Raw genomic sequence first — 20,702 nt, forward strand, 5'->3', positions numbered from 1 at the left:
CCCATAGTTTGAATAAATTTAACAATAGAAAAAATATTTATAGAATACTCTGTATAGATGACAAGTAGTTATAATAATTAAAAATATTTACTTCATTATTGTTTAAGGTAATGTAATGAGCTACTTAGTTTTCATTTTTGAGTTAAATTCAAAGTATAAGCTCTCAGTGTATAATTATACGGTCAACAGAAATGTGCACTACAAACAATGTTAATTGGTTATGTAGCATGTTAACTCTAGGATAAGTTGAATGTATAAGAACTCTTTGTAAAATATTTTTAACTTCCTATGTATGCACAGTTATCTCAAACTAAAATATTTTTAAAAAGTAAAGAAAAATACTTGTAGTAGATATGTCAAGATTGCACTTATATAAATTTCAAGATAGGAAAATAAAATCTATCACAATAGAAATCAAAGCAGCAATTGCCTTGGGAAGAGAGCAATAGCAGGAAAGAAGCACAGAGAATTTTCCAGGGTAATGCATGGGTACACGGGTTAGATGAGTGTATACATTTTTCAAAACCCATAAGACTATGCACTTGTGATTGCCTGTGTGTATGCACGCATGTACATATCATCATATTTAAATTAGAAGGCCAGCCGTAGTAGCTCATGCCTGCAATCTCAGCACTTTGGGAACCAAGGCAGATGAATTGCTTGAGCCCAGGAGTTTGAGACCAGACTGGGAAACATGACTAAACTTCGTCTCTGCAAAAAAATACAAAAATTAGCCCTGCGTGGTGGTGCACACCTGTAGTGCCAGCTACTCAGGAGGCTGAGGCAGGAGGATCGCTTAAACACAGGAGGCAGAGGTTGCAGTGAGCTGAGATAGTGTCACTGCACTCCAGCCTGGGTGAGAGAGCAATTGTCATTAAATACATACATACATACATTCATGCATACATAAAGTTATGTTTATACTTAAGGAATAACAAAAATATTTTGGAGTAGAAATCATAAAATGCATGAACTTATACAAATCTTGTAATTTTATTAGAAATTGCAATTTTGCCACCTAGCAAGATGTAGTTTAGCTTCTCAGTACATTTCTTTCAGTATGCCAAGTAGATTTCTGAACTAGTTAGGGTAACAAAAGCTGCTAAAAATAGTCTCAAAACACATAAAGATTCAAACTTAATAGGGGCTTATTTTGGCTTTGCATACAAGCGACGCTCTTCTGTGTCTCTGGGAGACCTATTCTGTGAAGTGCTGCCTGGACCTGGCTCCTTTCATCTTACGTGTCTGCCATTCTCTAGGGCATTGTAGTTATTTAATGCTTCTGTACAAGATATGGGTAAAAATGGAACCAAACAAACAAAGAAAAATGTGGAGGAGACACATTCTCTTCTTTAGAAAAGCCTTGACTGAGAATGGCACACATCAATTCTCCTCATCTTCTCTTCACAATCAAAAGTCTCATTGACACATATAGAGGTAAGGGAAGCTAGGAAATGTAATAACTGGTTCAACAATTGTTTACCAATGACAACTCCACTCTGCAGAAGAAAGAGTGTGAAATTTGGTGAATGTGTAAAACTCTGTAATACAATAGCTATTGCATCTGATTTTCCTCCTTAATATTGAAATTGTGTTTTCTCATGTCAATAACAATTTTGTTTTTGACAGATAATCTAATTTTCCACCCTTGCCTATATCATAATTTATTTAAAGATTCTGCTTTCTGTACATTTCTGGTATTTCCTTTCTGTTTTAATTTTTTTAAACTTTGCTATACTTTGTTATCATTAACAGATTGAGAAAAAATATTCTTACAAATCTATTTTTTTTTAAAGTTAAAGCTAGTTAATGTCATATTACTAGATTAAATACTGGTTTCAAAAGCTCTTGATAGATGCTGATTTTAAGATTGAATATACTTATTTTATCAGTGAATGATAGAACAAATATACCTCACCTTCACCAGAACTTGGTAGTACCACTGTAACAAAAGTCAGTGTGATATATAGAACATAATTATCTGTCATGAATTCATGCAAGCATCTGTAATCTTACGGAGAGGCAAGCCAATGCAGCTGTATTTCTCTTCCTTCTATTCTTTCATTTCCATCTTTCCTTCTAGGTGTTGCTTGAGAGTCAATGAACAAAACAAAACACAACATTCTCAAAGTGAAATAAAGTAACTTGAATGCATTCCTCTGTGGATATATTTAATTTGCATTTATCTTTTGAATTAAAAATTTATGTTTAAAGAAATGCATTGAGATTGGCTTTTGGTTTAAATATTGAACAAGACTTATGCTTCAAAGTTTTACCCTCTGGGTACAAGGACAATTTTGTGTCAGAAATCTGTTCATATGACCAAGGCCAAAATTTTCTTCTTTTTTCATGAACATATAACTTTTTATTCACTAAAACCCCTGAGGTAGAAATTAGCTACTCTTCATGGCTGATTAAGGTTTACCCAAGTATAACTTTTCTTCTAGGAGCCATGGATGTATTTTTGAGAGTTCTCCTGTATTTATATCACAGCTATCCTTTTAGAGGTAATAAAGGAATACTCTGCACTCCACCACCTGCTCCCTTCATCCCCCAATAACGTTCTTAGAAATGTATCTGCAGATATCATTTTCCATATAAACTTTATACATCTCAGCTAGCAAAAAGAATGAGAAATGGAAAATCTTAAAACGGGCATTCTATTATTTTTTTCTTCAAACACACCAGGTTCATGGCACCATAGAATTTTTGCACCTGTGGTTTGATCCCCCTCAAAAACTATTCATCTCTGCCCATGCCCCCAATTTAGCTTGGCTCTCTCCTTCTTATCATTAAGGACTCAAAACCCATCTAAATTAACTGTTTCTCCCCTTCTATGCATTGCACTCTCTTATTCTCTTCATAAGATTTATCATTGGATGACAGTATCTATTAGCTATCTTAATAACTTGAGCTCTAAATAACAGGAATTTGGCCAGGTGTGGTAGCTCACGCCTGTAATTCCAGCACTTTGGGAGGCCGAGGCATGCAGATCATTTGAGATCAGGAGTTTGAGACCACCCTGGGCAACATGGTGAAACCTGTCTCTACTAAAAATACAAAAAATTAGCCAGGTGTGGTGGTGTGTGCCTATAATCCCAGCTGCTCGGGAGGCTGAGGCACCAGAATCACTTGAAGCTGGGAGATGGAGGTCACAGTGAGCTGGGATTGCACTGCTGCACTGCAGCCTAGGTCACAAATTGAGACCCTGTCTCAAAAACATAAATTAATTAAAATTAAAATTTAAAAAACCAGGAATTTTTTTTTCCTATTTTGTCCGCTGCTCTAATTCTAGATCCCACAATAGAGACTAACAATAAGTAGATGCTGAGTGAATGAATGAGATTAATTAAATAAACTAATAGATGATAAACGGATCTAGGATGGATAACTTTTGGATGTAGTTTGTTAAATATATCCTACCACTTGTGTTTTGTTTTTCAAATGACACATCTCACATATATTGTTCATTCATTAGGAAATAATCAGCAGGAATGTTGGCAGAATATTGAATACAGATTTCGTGAAATTTCTGCATGGGACTCAGATTATGTATCTTCTCCTAGTCTCCCAGTGCCTTCTTCCCATCACTGCATATACTAGAGAGGTCAGTTTGTGGGCGTATGGAAGGGTGGGGCTCTTCTTTCTTAGAGGGACAAGTTTAGACCAATGAGTCCAGGAGCTGGGAAAGGGCTGGAAGATAAATTCCTCTTTCTTACTTCTTCCCATAGACCTTTCTGAAGCACAGTGATTCCCTACACATCTGAAGTAGTCCTGATCTTGTCAATTCAGTAATGTACCACTTGTATCTGCTTTCAGCCCTTCTCAAACCCAATACATTTTCAACCTTGTTCTTGTTGCCCTGGGGATATAATTCCGGCACTATTATACCTGAAGCTTTCCCTCAGGCTTTGTTTTCTAGGAAATCGGCTAACTCTCTGGTTCTGGACTTTTCACAACATTTGAAATAATATCTATTTTCCCAATCGATGTGACAGTATGTTTCAATAAACAGATCAGATTGAGTTCATTTCCCATTGAGTCAGAATAAAACAGAGCATGCTTAGCCAAAATTGAAGGTCAATTATCAAGTTCTTTCCTATGCCCTCAACAATGCTACCACTACTCAGGAAGAAGGCTTTAAGGAATAATAAGCTGAGATCCAAATTTGAAAAACAAATATGTTACTGTTGCCTATGTCTTTGAAACATGCCCTTTTCCAATAATATTTTTTATGCATTGAGTATTGATTAAGAATACCGTTTTGAGGGGTCAAGGAGATATATGGTTTCACATATCAGCTCTTCTACTCTCTCATAGTCTTATAGATAAAAAGTCACTAAACCTTCCCCATTCTCACGGTAAACTACATTTGCATTAAAGGGATATTACTCTTTAGTTTGATTATTATGAGGATTAAATTAAATGAGGTGAGTAAAGCATTTAGCATAGTTTCTAGCTCTGTGCTAAGAAGAGGCCCATTTTGCCCAAGTAGAAAGTTTGATTGTCCTAAAATTGCTCCTCTCACAAGATCTGAGGCCTCACCTCTGTCTCCATATCACTTAGAATGCAACCCAATTGCCTACGAATTCATTGCCAATGTGATAGAAAATAGAAAAGATGGGAATTTGGATGATATTTTACAAAGGGGTTAGAGATCAGGAGCTATTGATGTAGAAGATAAGAGAGGCACCAGGTTTAAAGGAATGAGGATTTTTTTCTCTCCCGAACATTTTATAGCATCTTGCTCATTGAGAAGCTAGTGGTGCTCAGACTGAATAGTTGGGAGAGAATCTCCTGTATCAGCCTCTATACAATCCCCTCTTGTTTCATCTTGTGATGGTAAAACACTACGAACAAAACAAAACAAAGACAAACAGGAAACCCAACACACAAAGCTGTAGAGTTCTCTCGTTTTGTTGTCAGCAATAACATAAACAGTTATTTGTATAAGTTTGTTTGATTTTAAACTTACCATGATTCAAGGGTTAAAGTTAGATATTATGCTATAAGATTAATTGGAAATCTAAGGGACTTTCAAGGTACCAATCCTTACCAATAAGATAAGAAATACCTTGTTTTAGAAAACAAAATGCTGTTACAGCAATTTAACACTTTTCATTGTGTATAAGGATAAAGGTCATATTGTCTTATTTTGATCTCTCTTTTGTAGAAATAAATGATGACCACCCAAATGAAGACAGTCAAAGGCTATTCATTCAGGGCTTGCTATATAGCCAGGGAGTCAGTTGCTATTACTTGAGTTTGGCAAGACTCAAAGTTGGCAGGGGTTTGGGAGAGCTTCATAGTGAAAAACATGGAAGACTTCAGGTATCCTTTGATTTTAAGTTGTTGGCACAGAAGCTGGAGGTGGACTCAGTAGACATGAAACATCTGATGTGAATAATTTGTTTGAGTATATTTAGCTTTCTTTTATTGGTTCTGCATTGAAAGCAGAGGCAAAAATAGGAAAGCTGTGATTTAAAACTAAGTTCTAACCACTCTGGGTTGAATAAAAAGAGCTTACGGTCTGGCTTTCTGGAATGGTGTTGCAGAGATTGTGAGTCAGAGTTTTTCCTCTTGTCATGAATGGCTTGGCTATTGCCTGTTTTTATCTTCAGTCTCTTGCTTTATTCACATAAACTAGGGAGACCCTCTTCCTATGAGGGAGGAGCTTGGACCCATATTACTAATCATCTCTTCCTTTCTGTCTTATGTCATTTTGAGATCTCATAATTAAAATAAATATTGAGTAAAGCTGTTGCCTCACCTCTTTGAGAGAAGTTATAGCCATCCTTTTTTTATTTTTTTGACCAATTGGCCATTTTTTACCCTCTGTATCACATAAGAAAGAGAGATGCATGTGCTTATTAACCTTGATCATACCTCACCAAATTATTATCCCTCCACTGTTTAAAGAGTTAAAGTTTGCTTCAATAGAAAGAAAACCTAGACATCTCTTTTTTAGTTGTTTGTGAAGGTGCAGTTTCCTTCTCTTAAGAAACTGTTTTTCTTTCAAAATAGTAGCTAAGCAAGGAAATAATAACCATGGTCTATGATGATGCTAGGTCATAAAGACATATTTTCTTTTGATGTTCATTTTCCCAATGAGTTGTATTCTTGGCCAGTCTTTTTCTCTGCAACGCCAAGAATTGAGAATTGTGTCTGTTCTTTGGGGTGAAAATTGACAAAAAACAACTGTTAGCCTTCTTTATTATGGCTTACATAGGTCATCAAAGGAGATTAAAAAATGATTTTTCTAACTGTTCCTGCCTATATCACTAGTGTTCTTCATAGGGATTTGGGGACAAATGACAGCCACTAATAAAGTTTTACTCTGCCTTGCTTCATTCTTGTGTATACATCTCCTTAGAAGAACTTGAGGGACGGCATACTGGCCAAATGTCATCTCAATTTCATCTCACTTTATTATTTCCCAAAGAGCAAACTACATAACATTTTAACTCCCAATAAGAAAATTAATTTATACAGATTCAAAACACAATGCAAGTGACCCAAGGCCAAAAACTGAGAAAAAATTTATTGGGGCATTTATTGAAATCCAGGGTTTTTTTTCTGTACTTTCTCCTTTCACATATTTATTTGCTTAGTACCCAGCATATATTTGGCACTTGTCTATGGGAAGTCAGTATAGTAGTGGCCAACATATATTTATTCTATATCATCCTTTGTAGAGAAGGCTGAAAAATAGACAAAATAATAATTTAACATAATGATATGCTCTTAAAAATAAATAAGTCTGCAGTGTGGTTTGGAAGTAAGAAAGATCTCTCCGTTTAACATTACTCTTTCTGCTTCCATCTGCTATTGCTTACATGACAGTTATTCTTATAAAGGAGTGATGTGTGAGCAGGAAACTAAATACTAGAAGTCCATGTCCCTGGAAAAGAGCATTACAAGCAAAGGGAACAGCATAAGCAAAAACAGGATAGGGTTAAGTTTGGCATGCTGCTCAGAAAACTGGATAAAAAGTCAGTGTATTTAGAATACAGTGAGTGAAGCAAAGTACTAGAAAGCCAAACATTTAGTGTCATGGATGACTTGGTGATCTTTTCACTTTCATCATCTAAAGAACTAAATGTAATTCAATCATGATGTGACCAACCATCAAATATTGTTTTTCTCAGCATTTCCAGCTGTGAGTTAAATTCCTAAAGATCTTTTGTATTAGAAATTCACAAATCATGAGAAAACGGACTTTGGATGTTCATACTTTAGATATCACTGTATATGTAGTGTCCTACATTTTCTTTCTATAATAAAACTATTTTAGCATTTTCTCTAATGGCTAATTTAGACATCAACATGTTTCTGAAACCTTTGATGTCCCTTTTCTTTCTCATAATTAATCATCTTGCTCTTATCTCATTAAGGAAAGTTAAGCACTGCTTTTCATTTATAACAATAAAGGACTGCCTTTTATCTATACCAATAAATCTATCAACCCATCCTAATCTTAATCTACATGATGTATATTTTTCTCTATGACAATAGATGAACAATTTTTGCGTTTATTGTGGTTGTGGTGGTTGGTAGTAATTTTGTTTTCATTGTAAAAACAAGCTTTTCACTTGCTTTTGAGATTCCACCTCTTCATGTAAAGCAAAGTAAAACAAAAACTAGATGAAACGCGAATTTGGCAACTTGAGGAGAGTTAAATGAAGGAACTGTTTCCAGAACTTCATAGCTAGTGATAATGTACCATAACCAGCCCTAGAGCTGAGAGAGAAGAGAAGGAAAACCATTAGAAAAGGAATACTTGAAAGAGTTGTAAAGTTGTCCTAGAGTATCAGGGACTGAATTTACCTTTCCATCTGAAAAACTAAAAAAAAGTAGGACAGAATGAGTCAAATGGTTTTTAAAACATTGAACATTAGACAGCAAAGAAGAATCTCTAGTGATGGAAAAGAAATGAGCCAGACAATTGCCCTATCTTATTATATTGAGATAGTTTCCAGTGTTGGCAGGGGCAGAATTCAGGGAGAGTGATCTCAAGCTCCTTCCTGTCTCCCGGAAGAGTTGAGGAGAGGGAACTAAGAGTCCATAAAGACCAAGATGGATAGGTGTGGATATGTGCTACGGCTTGAATGGGTCTTCCAGAATTCACGTGTTGAAAACTTGGTCCCCTTGTGTGGCAGTGTTGAGAGATGGGGACTTTGAGAGGTGATTAGGTAATTAAGAAAGATTAATACCACTCTCACTGGACTAGGTTAATTCTTGTGAAAGTGAGTACTTGCTCTCATCACCTGGTTTAATTACCACAAGAGTGAACTATTACAAAAGCAGGTCACCCTTTGTGTTTTGCTCTGTTTTGCACACATTCACCTGCCCTTCAGCTTTCCTACCATGTTTTGTTGCAATACGAAAGCCCTCATCAGAAACTGCCACCAGGCCCTTGGACTTCCCAGTCTTCAGAACCATGAGCCAAATAAACTTCTTTTCTTTATAAATTACTCAGTCTGTGTCATTCTGTTATAGTAAGAGAAAATAGATTAAGGCAATAGATTTCACAGGACAAGTTGCAGAAATAGGAGAGCTATGAAACAAGAACTCTGATGTTCTCTTTACAGCAAGAGAGTATCTGTGCATGTGTGAAGAAACTATATAGGGTGAGGAAGGAATAACCTGAAATGATTAGAGATAATGTTACTCAGGGCTCACACAGGGTCAAGAAAAGTGCTTATTTTCACCAGCTGAAATGGAAAAATCTCATAATTCACAAGGCATTAGGTCAAATTATCTACAAGCACTTCCCTAATAGTGGGAAAGTAAATAGCCCTAGCTTCACCACTGATCTGTTTCTGCCTCACAAAACTTCAAAACAAAACTAACAAAAGAAAAATCATGATCTCAAACAAATAAAACTGTTTGCTTGTACTAAAATGCATCCCAGAAAAAAAACTCATGAATATGTATAGGAATGTAAATTATAGGCAATTATAGATAAAAAGTACAATATCTGACATCCCCTAAAAAATAAACAGATATGTAAAGATGGAAAAATATGACTCATAGTAATGCAAAAATGTCAATAAAAACTGATCCAGAAATGATGCAGGTATTATAATAAGCATACATGAACAGTGTAATGGTATTATCATTTCAAAACTGTATATAGAGAATGTATAATATAAAAACAAAATTTCTAAAATTAAAATATTGTACTGGAGTATATTCTAGTAAAGAAAGTTTGGTTTAACATTCAAAATACAACAAATGTAATTTATTATATTTATACAATATTAAAAATCTTATATGATTATCTCAATATAATGCCCCAAAATGTTTATCAAAACCCAACACTATTCCTGACAATGACTCTCAGAAAACTAGGAATAGAATGAAACTTCCTTCAAGCTGATAACAGTGTAACAGTCATCTAAAAGAAACCTAAAGTTAATATATTTAGTGGTAAAAAGTTGAACTCTTTGTCTCTTAGGTTAGAAACAAGACATGATGCCTCTACCTACCACTTATTGTATTCAACATTGTTTTGAATGTTCTCTCCAGTGCAATAAAGCATAAATACATAAAAAACTAAAATTATGTTTTTCTGGTAGATTACATCAGTGTTTATATAGAAAATCTTATCATGTCTACCAAAAAACTTTGCTACAAATAATAAGGGAATATGTAAATATCACAGGATACAAGATCAATATTAAAAAGTCTATTTTTCTATATACTAGTAAAAGCTAGAAAATAAAATTAGGAAATAATACTGTGTAAAGTAGAATCAAAAATATGAAATATGGATAAATCTAACAAAAAAACTAAAAACTAAAACAAAGCACTTTTGAGAAAGAAACTAACGAATAATTTAAATAAAGGTGGATTATATATATATATATATATATATATATATATATATATATATAATGTTTTTTAGTCTGAAGAGTTGAGGTTATGATGATAAATTTTTCCAAACTGATTAATAGTTTCAACATAAACTTAAAGTCCTTGCAGGCACTATTGCAGGAGAGATTAAGAAGCTGACTTTAGCATTTATATAGAAGTGCAAATAATTAAAGATGGCAAACAACTTTAAAAAATAAAAGAATAAATTTGGAGAAGTAACACTACCAATTTAAATATATATTGTAAAGCTAGAGTAATCAGGACAGTATGGTATTGGTATCATGATAGACAAACAGATCAATTAAATGAATTAAATAGTCCAGAAAATGATCCACACATATATGGAAAATTGATTTTGGAAGAGTTGCAAGGTCAATAGATAAAAATAGATTATTTAGTATTTAGCAGATAAATATTTAATGTTTAATAGATAAAAAATAATACTTTTCAACAAATAGTGTTAGAGTAATTAGATAGCCATATGCCAAAAATTTCAACTTTGATCTGTGTCTTACAAAATTTATTTACTCCTAAAAGTATAAAACTTCCAGACAAAAATATAAGAGAAAATTTTTTGAAACCTTAGGTTAGTCAAAGATTTCTTGGACACGATATCAAAAACATGCTGCATATAAATAAAAAAGTAAGTTGGACTTAAAATTAAAAACTTATTTTCAAAAGATACTGCCAAGCTCATTAAGATACAAGCCATAGCCTAGGGGAAATATTTTTTAATTATATACTCGATTATTTAAACTTTGTCTGGACCATCTAAAGACATTTCAAAACCAAATAACATAGCAAAACAAATGACCACAAAATAAAAAATAGAAAACATTTGATCCGACATTTCACCATGGAAGACACATGGATGACACATAAGCACATAAAAAGATGCTCAACATCATTACCCATGAAAGAAATGCAAATAAGAATCACAAAGAGATATTACTATATACCTATTTGAAATATTAAAATTGAAAAGATATTAACCATACTGGGTGTTATATAGTATGTGGAGGGATGAGAACTCTCATATATTGTAAAGGGAATGAAAAATAATACAAAAATTTGGCAATTTCTTAGAAATTTGAACCTGCATCTACCTTATCATATAACCATCCCATTGATTATTATTTATCTAAGGGAAATAAAAGTAAATGTCCCATACAAAAAAAATGTACATGAATGTTCATGGCAGCTTTGTTTGTAACAGCCCAAAACTAGAAGCAACTCAAATGTCCATTAATAGATGAATGGATTAAAATATTTAAAAACCTGAAATGGAGGCATTACCTTTAAGAACTTACAAAGCTGAAGTAGTATAGTCATTATGCTCTGTATTAGATCCTCAGAATTTCCTCATTATTTTTTAACTTTTGTTTTTAAGTTCAGGAATACATGTGCAGGTTTGGTGTACAGGTCAATATCATGTTGCAGGGGTTTGGTATACAGGTTGTTTATTCGGCCAGGTAATAAGCATAGACTGCAACAGGTAGTTTTTTGATCCTCACCCACCTCCCACACTGCAGCCTCAACTAGGCCCTGGTATTTGCTATTCTTTTCTTTGTGTGCATATGAATTCAATGTTTATCTCCCACTTATAAGTGATAACATGCAGTACTTGGTTTTCTGCTCCTGCATTAGTTTGCTTAGAGTAATGCCCTCCAACTCCATCTATATTGCTGTAAAGTATATGTAGTATTTCATGGTGTATATGTACATTTTCTTTCAGTCTACCATTCATGGACACTTAGGTTGATTCCATGTCTTTGCTATTGTAAATAATTATGTGATGAACACACATGTGCATGTGTCTTTATGACAGAATGATTTATATTCCTTTGGGTATATACCCAATAATGGCTAGATCAAATGGTATTTGTGTTTTAAGTTCTTTGAGTAATGGCCAAATTGCTTTCCACAATGGCTGAACTAATTTATATTCCCACTAACAGTGTATATGCATTCCTTTTTCTTCACAAACTTTAATAATAGCCATTGTGACTGGTGTGAGATGGTATCTCATTGTGGTCTGGATTTGCATTTCTCTAATTAGTAGTGATGGTGGGCATTTTTTCATATGCTTGTTGGTTGCATGTGAGTCTTCTTTTGAAAAGGGTCTGTTCATGTCCTTTTCCCACTTTTGAATGGGCTTGTTTTTTGCTTATACATTTGTTTAGGTTCCTTACAGATTTTGGATATTAGGCCTTTTTCAGATTCACAGTATGTAAAATTTTCTGACATCCTGTAGGTTGTTTGTTTACTCTGTTGACAGTTTCTTTGGCTGTGCAGAAGCTCTTTAACTATGTCCCATTTGTCAATTTTTGTTTTTGTTGCAATTCTTTTGGGCTTCTTCCTTATGAAATTTTTGCCAAGTCTTATGTCCAGAATTGTAATACGTAGGTTGTGTTTTACTTGTAGGTTTTTACAGTTTTTACAATTGTAGGTTTTACCTTTAAGTCTTTAATCCGTCTTAAGTTGATTCTTGTGTATGATGTAAGAAAGACTTTTGTATAAGGTGTAAAGAAAGTTTCAGTCTTCAGCATATGGCTAAACAGTTATCCCTTCACCATTTATTACTGTCTCCATGCCCCTGTTTTCTTTGTTGAGTGTTCTAGTCCACAGGACTCACTCAGTCAGAGGCCACAGTTGGCAGACAAGTCATATCCTTGCTGGGTTATTCCTAGTGTGCTGTACATGTGCTTGCTGGGAAACTTTCTCATCTTATAACAAAGTTTATACTCTTTGACCAATATCTCCTCTTCCCCCTACCATCCCCTATATGTGCATTATATGTGTGAATTTATTTCTAGGCTCTCTGTTCCATTAGTCTATGTGTCCATTTATATGCCAGTACCATACTGTCTTCATTACTATATCTTTGTAATATAATTTAAAATTAGAAAGATGATTCCTTCAAATCTGTTCTTTTACTTAATATTGCTTTTATTATTCAGGGTCTTTTGTGATTCTTTATGATTTTAAAGACTTTTTTTAATTTCTGTGAAAAAAAGTCATTAAATTTTTGAAAAGGGATTGAATTAAATCTGTAGATTGCTTTAGGTAGGATGGATATTTTTACAATAATTCTTCCATTATATAAGAATAGGATTTCTTCATGTATTTGTCTTCTTCAATTTATTTCATCAGTGTCTTATATTTTGGTGTATACATCTTTCACATAATTGTTTCAGTTTATTCTTAAGTCCTTTATTGCTTTTGATGCTATTGTAAATGGGATGTTTTTATAATTTATTTTTTCTCGTAGTTTGTTGTCAGCATAGAGAAAGGATACTGATTTTCAAATGTTAATTTCTTTCCTTATGACTTTGCTATAATTCATTTATTCAACAAGTTTTTTGTTTTACTCTATGTAAGAGTATGTCAATTTTACTTCTGCCTTTACAATTTAGATAATAAGTAATGAGATCTTCTATTTATTTTTTCTTGATTAATTGCTCTGACTAGAACCTTCAATAATATGTTAAATAGAAGTAGTGAGAGGGGACATCCTTATTGGCTTTTCACTGTTGTGTATGATGTTAGCTATGGATTTATCATATATGATCTTTGTTATGGTGAGGTACATTGCTTCTATACCTAATTTGTTGAGTGTTTTTATTATAAAAGGATCTTGTATATTGACAAATGTTTCTGCATATATTGAGATGATCGTATGATTTTTACCTTTATTAAATTAATGTGGTATATTGTGTTTATTGATTTGCATATGTTGTGCCATCCTTGCATTCTAGGGATAAATCCAATTTGATCATGGCAAATCATCTTTTAATGTGCTGTTGAATTTAATTTGCTACCATTTTATTGAGGATATTTATGTCTATGTTTAGAAGGAATATTAGCTATAGTGTTCTTTTATTACAGTGTCCTTGTCTGACTTTGGTATCAGGGTAATACTGGCCTTGTAAAATAAATTTGAAAGTGTTCTCTCCTCTTCAATTTTTTGTAAGAATTGCAGAAAAATTTGTATTCTTTAAATGTTTGGTAGAATTCAGTCATGAACCCATCAGGCTATGGTCTTTTTTGATAAGAGATTTTTGATTATCAATTCAAACTCCTTACTCATATTGGTAATTATTTCTTCATGATTATGAAGAATGTATGTTGTGTGTTGCATGTTGTTCCATAAGCTCCTTATGTTTCTTCATTCTTGTTGTTATTGTTATTGCTCCCACTGGCTAATATTAAATGACTTGTCTTTGAGTTCACTGTTTATTTTTTTCCTGATCTTTTCTACTACCATTGAAGTTCTCTATTGTATTTTTTAGTTCATTCGTTGTATTATTCATCCCGAGTATTTCTGTTTGGTTCTCTTTCAGGGTTTCTATTTCTTTATCAAACTCTTTATACTTGATGTATTATTTTTCTGATTTTGTTTATTTGTCTATTTGTGTTCTCTTGCATCTCACCAAACCTTTTAAAGATAATTATTTTGAATTATTTGTCAGGTAATTCACAGATTTCCATTTCTTTAGGGTCAAATACTGAGGCTTTAATAGCTTGCTCTGGTGGTATCATGCTTGTCAGATTCTTCATGATGTGTGGCCTTACATCTGTGTCTGTACTTTTGAAGAAGCAAATATATTTTAATCCTTAAAGACTGGTTTTGGAAGGTGAAGGGTTTTTTTTCCTGCCAGGTCGAAGGCTAATGGGATTGCCTGGGATCTCTGACAAGAAGAGTTAAAGGCAGGTCACATGGCTGTCACTGAGTCTGCAGTGGGGTTCAAGGTTGGTGGGCCTGTTACCAGGGACTCAGGCAGCATGGATCTTGCTTGGTTCCTGGGCAGATGGGACTTCCTTCAGGATCTTAGCCAGTAAAGCTGGTGCTAGCACACAGATCTATTTTGTGGTCTACAGTTGGGTCTTCAGATGGTGGGCCTGTTATCTAGTACATACATGTATAACTCACACCTTGTCCATGACAGGTGACAGGACTCTCACCAGGTCATTTTGTGTGTCCTTGAGTGGGCAGGACAGGCCCTGCACTGTGGCTGAGTTGATGGAACTGAGTTGCAAGGCTGCTTCAGGATACACAGTGAACTAAGGTCTGCAGACCTGACTCTGGGGTATTAACAGTTGCAATTATTCTTATAGTCATTTCTTTGTACAGAATGTGCATTTTTGTCTTTCTGGTGGCTTTTGATATATTTCTCTTCATTGATTTTTTTCAGCAATTTAATTCACATGTAATGGCCAGACATGTTTGTGTATGTTTATTCTGTTTGAGTTCATTGAGCTTTGTAGATCCATGGCCTTATAATTTTTATCAAATTTGAAACATTTTTAGCCACAACTTTTTCAGATATTTTTATGTTTCCTCAGTCTCCCTGCTCCCTCTAAGAGACCATTTATATATATATATATGGCTATTGAATATAATTTGTACATCACAATAATTCTTTTTATTCTTTCTAATCTTTTGTTTTCTCCTTCTTTTGGTTTGATTCTATTGCTATGCTTTGAAGTTCATCATTATTTTTATGCTACAGTGTCTAATCTGCTATTTATCCCATCTAATTGTGTCTTAATTTTAGATAGTATTGTTTTATGTAAGTAGCAGTTTTTATATTATCAATTTTTCTCATTTCTTTATATTTTTAATTAAATGCTTGTTTATAGTTATAATAGCTATCATATCATTTTATCTTATTATTTCAATTATTTCTTTGTTTATTTTTATTACATTTTTTTTCTTGGTAATTCATTACTTTTTCTTGCTTCTTGGCATGTATGAAATATTTTGATTAGAGATTGGGCCTTATTAATCTTACACTACCATTTGGCAGTTAACTTGGCAATTAAATTATTTTGCATTGATTTTATGACTTTGAGGCCTGTTTTAAGTTTTTGTAGTGTGTATCTGGGGTAGTATTTACTCCTGGGATAATTAAGCCATAATTAAAAAATAGGATTCTGCTAAAGCTTCCACCAAATGTCCTGGCTGATCACCAAGGACGATCAATACCTTCTGGCTGGTTGACTAAACAGCTCCATGCCTTGTGTGAACTTTGCCAAATTTTTATCTCACAACTTTATGATATTTTTGTCTAAGACTTGTGGAGTTTTATATTATGCATATATAAGCAAGTATTAAGTAGAGACTTAAAGAAACCCTCCTGTAGATTTCTTGTTACTGCATACTTATTTCTTCTAGAATTTTTTCCTGCTACTTTTAGCCAGCTAATCCTCACTGAATTCTGGTCTCCATGTACTGAACTCAATGAGACTGCGTGGTTCTGTTTGTGTTTCCCCTCTCTGTGACTACAGCTTAGATATAGCATCCAGTCTAGGAGTCGAGGGCAAATGTAGCACTCAACTCATTTTTCCTTGCTTTCAGGGATCACATCCTGTGCTACCTATTTTCCAACATGCAAAAACATTTGTTTTACATTTTATATATAGTTTTCTAGTTGTTTATAGTGCGAGATTAAGTTGAGTCCTTGTTCCTTGTTCATATCTAGAATTAATGGCACACATGTGTTCATGATCTTTTAATGGCTTCACTGCATCAAAACTAAAAGTAAAAACAACAAAACACACACACACACACACACACACATCTTACCTTGACCTACAGAACTCTATATCATCTGTCCTTAGTTACCTCTTCAATTGTATTTTCCAATATTTCTTTTCTCCCTCCATTAGCCATAACCAGAACACTGGCCTTCATTGTCTTCTAGCATAATAAAACAGCTTGAGGCTCTGGGAACATTTATTTTGTATATCTTCTACCTGGAATACTTTTCTCTTACATATTTTCAAGATACATTCCCTCAATGCATCTTGAATTCACTTTCCTCAATTCACTAAGGTTCCTGAGGTAAAGTTATTTGGTTATAGCAACTTACTATGACCTCACTATCTAAAAGAACCACTCCTTTTTACTGGCTATCCTCTTTTACTGCTAATATTTTCTGAATAACACTATTTACCACATAGTGATATATTATAGCTTTATTTGTTTATATTTTTGTCTCTACCATAGAATGTAAGCGTTGAAAGAACTAGAATTTGTTATATTTCTTGTTGTATTCCCCATGGTATATAGTAGTCCCACAGTGAACAGTTCTTTAAAGAATAATAACATTTCTTGGCTATAAAGTACCAGATACCGTTCTTCCTTCATTTTTTTTAGAAAGTAACTTAAAATATAAGAAGTGAATTAATACTGAATTTTTCTCAGTTTATATAATTTAAAATGGAAAGCTTTGAAAATTGTATGTACTCAATTTTTAGTTATGTGGAGGCCATATATTTTAATTTTTGTGATATTTATAAATATAAATATTGATCTTCCTCCTTCTAATTATATGTGATAGACTATAACAACTAATATTGAATGATAAAGTGCTCTGTTTTGAAAGTTTTTCTGGCAGACACTGCTTGTACTATTATATAACAAACTCCATTAGACTCCTTTTACCCTTACCTGTTTTTGAGCACATTTTTGGAAAATTACCCTTTGAACCTGCTATGGTTTGAATGCATCCCCTAAAAGCTCATGTGTAATCCTCAATGTAACAGTTGAGAGGCAGCATGTTTAAGAGATGATTATGTTCTGAGGGGTTCATCTTCATAATTGAATTAATGCCACTATTGCAGGAGTCAGTTACTTATTATGGAAGTGGATAGCTGATAAAAAGTATGCATTTGTCTTGATTTTCTCTTTTGTGCTTGTGCTCTCACCATGTGACGCTTTTGACCATGGAATGACACTCGCCAGATGCTGGCAGCCTATAGAACCATGAACTAAATAAATTTATGTTTCTGTATATTTTGCAAATATAGCAGAAAACAACCGAAGATAGAGCCTTTGCCCATACACAGAGGTATTTTAAAAACCTTATAATTATCAAGGAATGCTGTTTATGAAACTCAAACCTGTCATCTCATTTGCAGACAAACTCTGAGATGTCACTTATATTCTAGAACTCCCTCCAAAAAATCAGGATAATGCGTCCTAAAATTAATTTTTTCTTTTTTAGCAGACCTATTTAGTATCCAGCATCCTAAAATTCTATCCCCTTTTGGTTTTTCTTTCTTCAATGTCCACTCCCTTGTCAGTTTTTCCTGGGAGAATTTCTTGGAAGAGCAGTTGCATATGAATCATTCATTATCTAGTTTGATATGTGTATTTGTCAGGTTGGGTTAGGTTTACAAAGTCTTAACAAATAATCCCCATATTTCAGTGGCTTAATATATCACGTATATTTCTTCTTAAAGTTATATATTTATCATAGATTGGTGAATATGAGGGCTTGTTTTCTACATAAAACTCTTGGACCTGGCCTAATTCTATCAGTCAGGGGCCCAGCAAGTAACAGATTGCATATTTAAATTAGTGTAATTCAAGGAATGTTTCATAAAGAGGTAATTCACTAAGGTATTAGCAGAGTATAAAGGAACCACAAGAAATAGTGCAGCACTGACAGAGATGCTGCCATATTTCACCTGCCCTACCTAAACCATGTGACTTCTTTGATTGCAGAGCTGGGAAAGGATTATAAGAAATTGAGCATAAACTTTATAGTTCCTCATACATCAAAATAATATATACCAATTTTACTCACATTTTATTGGCAGAGCTTGTCATACAGATTCACCTGACAGTAAAGGGACTGGAAACAGACACTTCCAATTCATATGGTCTTATTTCATTCAAATGTGATTTCTGTTGGTATATCTAGTATGCAAACATCAATGTGAATTCTCTTTCAGAAATGTGATATTTATTGCAGAGAGTGTGCCTTTTTCCAAATGTACTTTTCAACTTTTTGAACTTTTATCAGTCTTAAAAGGTAAATGCCTTCAGCTGTCAAGTTATCATATCCTATTTTTGATCAGTATAATTTTTTAATTTTTGATTGGTGTCATAACAGCATGGCAGATAGGATTCTGGGTAAAATTAATAATGAAACATTTTAAATCAAAGGATTTTAAAAAGTAACTTTCTTTTAACATGAGCGAAGTGACAACTTGTTGACAGATGACTGTTAACATGCCCTCTAATCTGGTGAAATGATTTTTTTGAAGGAAAAGAGCATATCATATCATTCCACGTTAAATTATATGCATTCAATATTTGATATTTTATTCATTTGCATATGGCTTTGGAAAATATGAGCTATGTGTTTCTTCTTTTATAGGAAAAGATATAAATGTAATAACAAATGTATTAGTCAGAATAGGTTATATTATGCTGTCATAACAAACAGCCCTAAAAATGTCAGTAGGTTAAAATGACACAGGTTTACTTCTTGTTCATAGTACATTAACTGCACAGGGTAGTTGATGGACTTAGTTCTACAACACCCTCATTCAGAGACCCACCATAAAGTAAATTCAATGTCTGGCTATGCTCTCATGATTGCAAAGGCAGAAACATTAAATATGGAACTTTTGCATTCCACTTATAAGTCAAACACATTATTTCCAACCAGGTTACATTGATGATTGAAAATCATATGGTCATATTAACATCTTGAAGTAGAAAAACACAATCCTACTGTTAGATTAAATGGGGAACCAGAAATACTTTGTAAACCGTGACAAAGACTGACGTACTTAGGAATAAAACGTAGCTGACATTTACATTAAGTAATGCTTTGTCATTTCAAATATCTATAAAATTCATTTAGGTGCTGAAATTCCTATTTAACATGTTTAAATACATATTTCTAAGAAAAAAAATTTATCCATCTGGTGAATTGAGTATACAATGCCACAGAGCATATTTTATACGTTTTTAAACATTATTTTAGCATAAGAATACCCAACTTTACTTTTAAAAGATTTTTAAGTGTGCAATACAGAATTATTATCTACAGGCACAAGGCAATACAACAGACCTTTAGAACTGCATGTTGCATAACTGAAGCTTTCTACACATAGATTAGGAACTATTCATTTTCTGCTGCCGCTAGCTCTTGACAACCACAATTCTCTATTTCTATAAGCTTAGCTCTTTTAGATAACTCTCATAAATGGAATCATGCAGTATTAGTTCTTCTGTGACTGGCCTGTTTCACTTAGCACAATGTTCTCAAAGTTAATACATGTTGTCACATATTACAGGATTTTCTTCTTTTTTAATTCCAAAGAATATTCCATTTTATGTATATGCCACACTTTTTTAATCCATCAATGGACACTTACTTGTTTCCCCATATTGGCCATTGCAAATACTATTGCAGTGAACGTGAGAGTGCTAATATCTCTTTGAGATCTTGATTTCAATTCTATTAGATAAATACCAAGAAGTGGGACTACTGAATCATATGGTAGTTTTATTTTTAATTCATTAAGGAACATCCATACTGTTTTCCAAAGCACCTGCACCATTTTGCATTTCCGTCAATGGTGTATATGGGTTCCAATTTCTTCCCATCCTCACTGACACTTGTTGTCTTTATGTTTTCGTGTGTGTGTGCGCTAGCCATCCTAACCAATGTGAAGTGATATTTCATTGCTGTTTTGATTAGCATTTCCCTGATGATTAGTAACATTGAAAATCTTTTCATATATCTGTTGGCCATTTTTACTTTTTTGAAGAAATGCCAAGTTCCATAGTTCACTCTTCTGTATATCTTAGGATCACATTTATTTATGTCAACATTTTTGTCCCCAAACTAAATAGGCCCAAACACTAAATGAAAATGAGGTGCATGTTGTATTAGCAATGTTTGTACCTATGAAAGAAAATTATTGTTTCTTCAAGACAAACTCAATCTGGATCATAAAGTTGGTTTTCTGCCACTGTCACTGTGGTGCTTTTGTTTTTGTTGTTGTTATTATTC

The sequence above is a fragment of the Chlorocebus sabaeus genome, chromosome 5, assembly GCF_047675955.1.
Source record: "Chlorocebus sabaeus isolate Y175 chromosome 5, mChlSab1.0.hap1, whole genome shotgun sequence".
In the NCBI taxonomy this organism is placed as follows: Eukaryota; Metazoa; Chordata; class Mammalia; order Primates; family Cercopithecidae; genus Chlorocebus; species Chlorocebus sabaeus.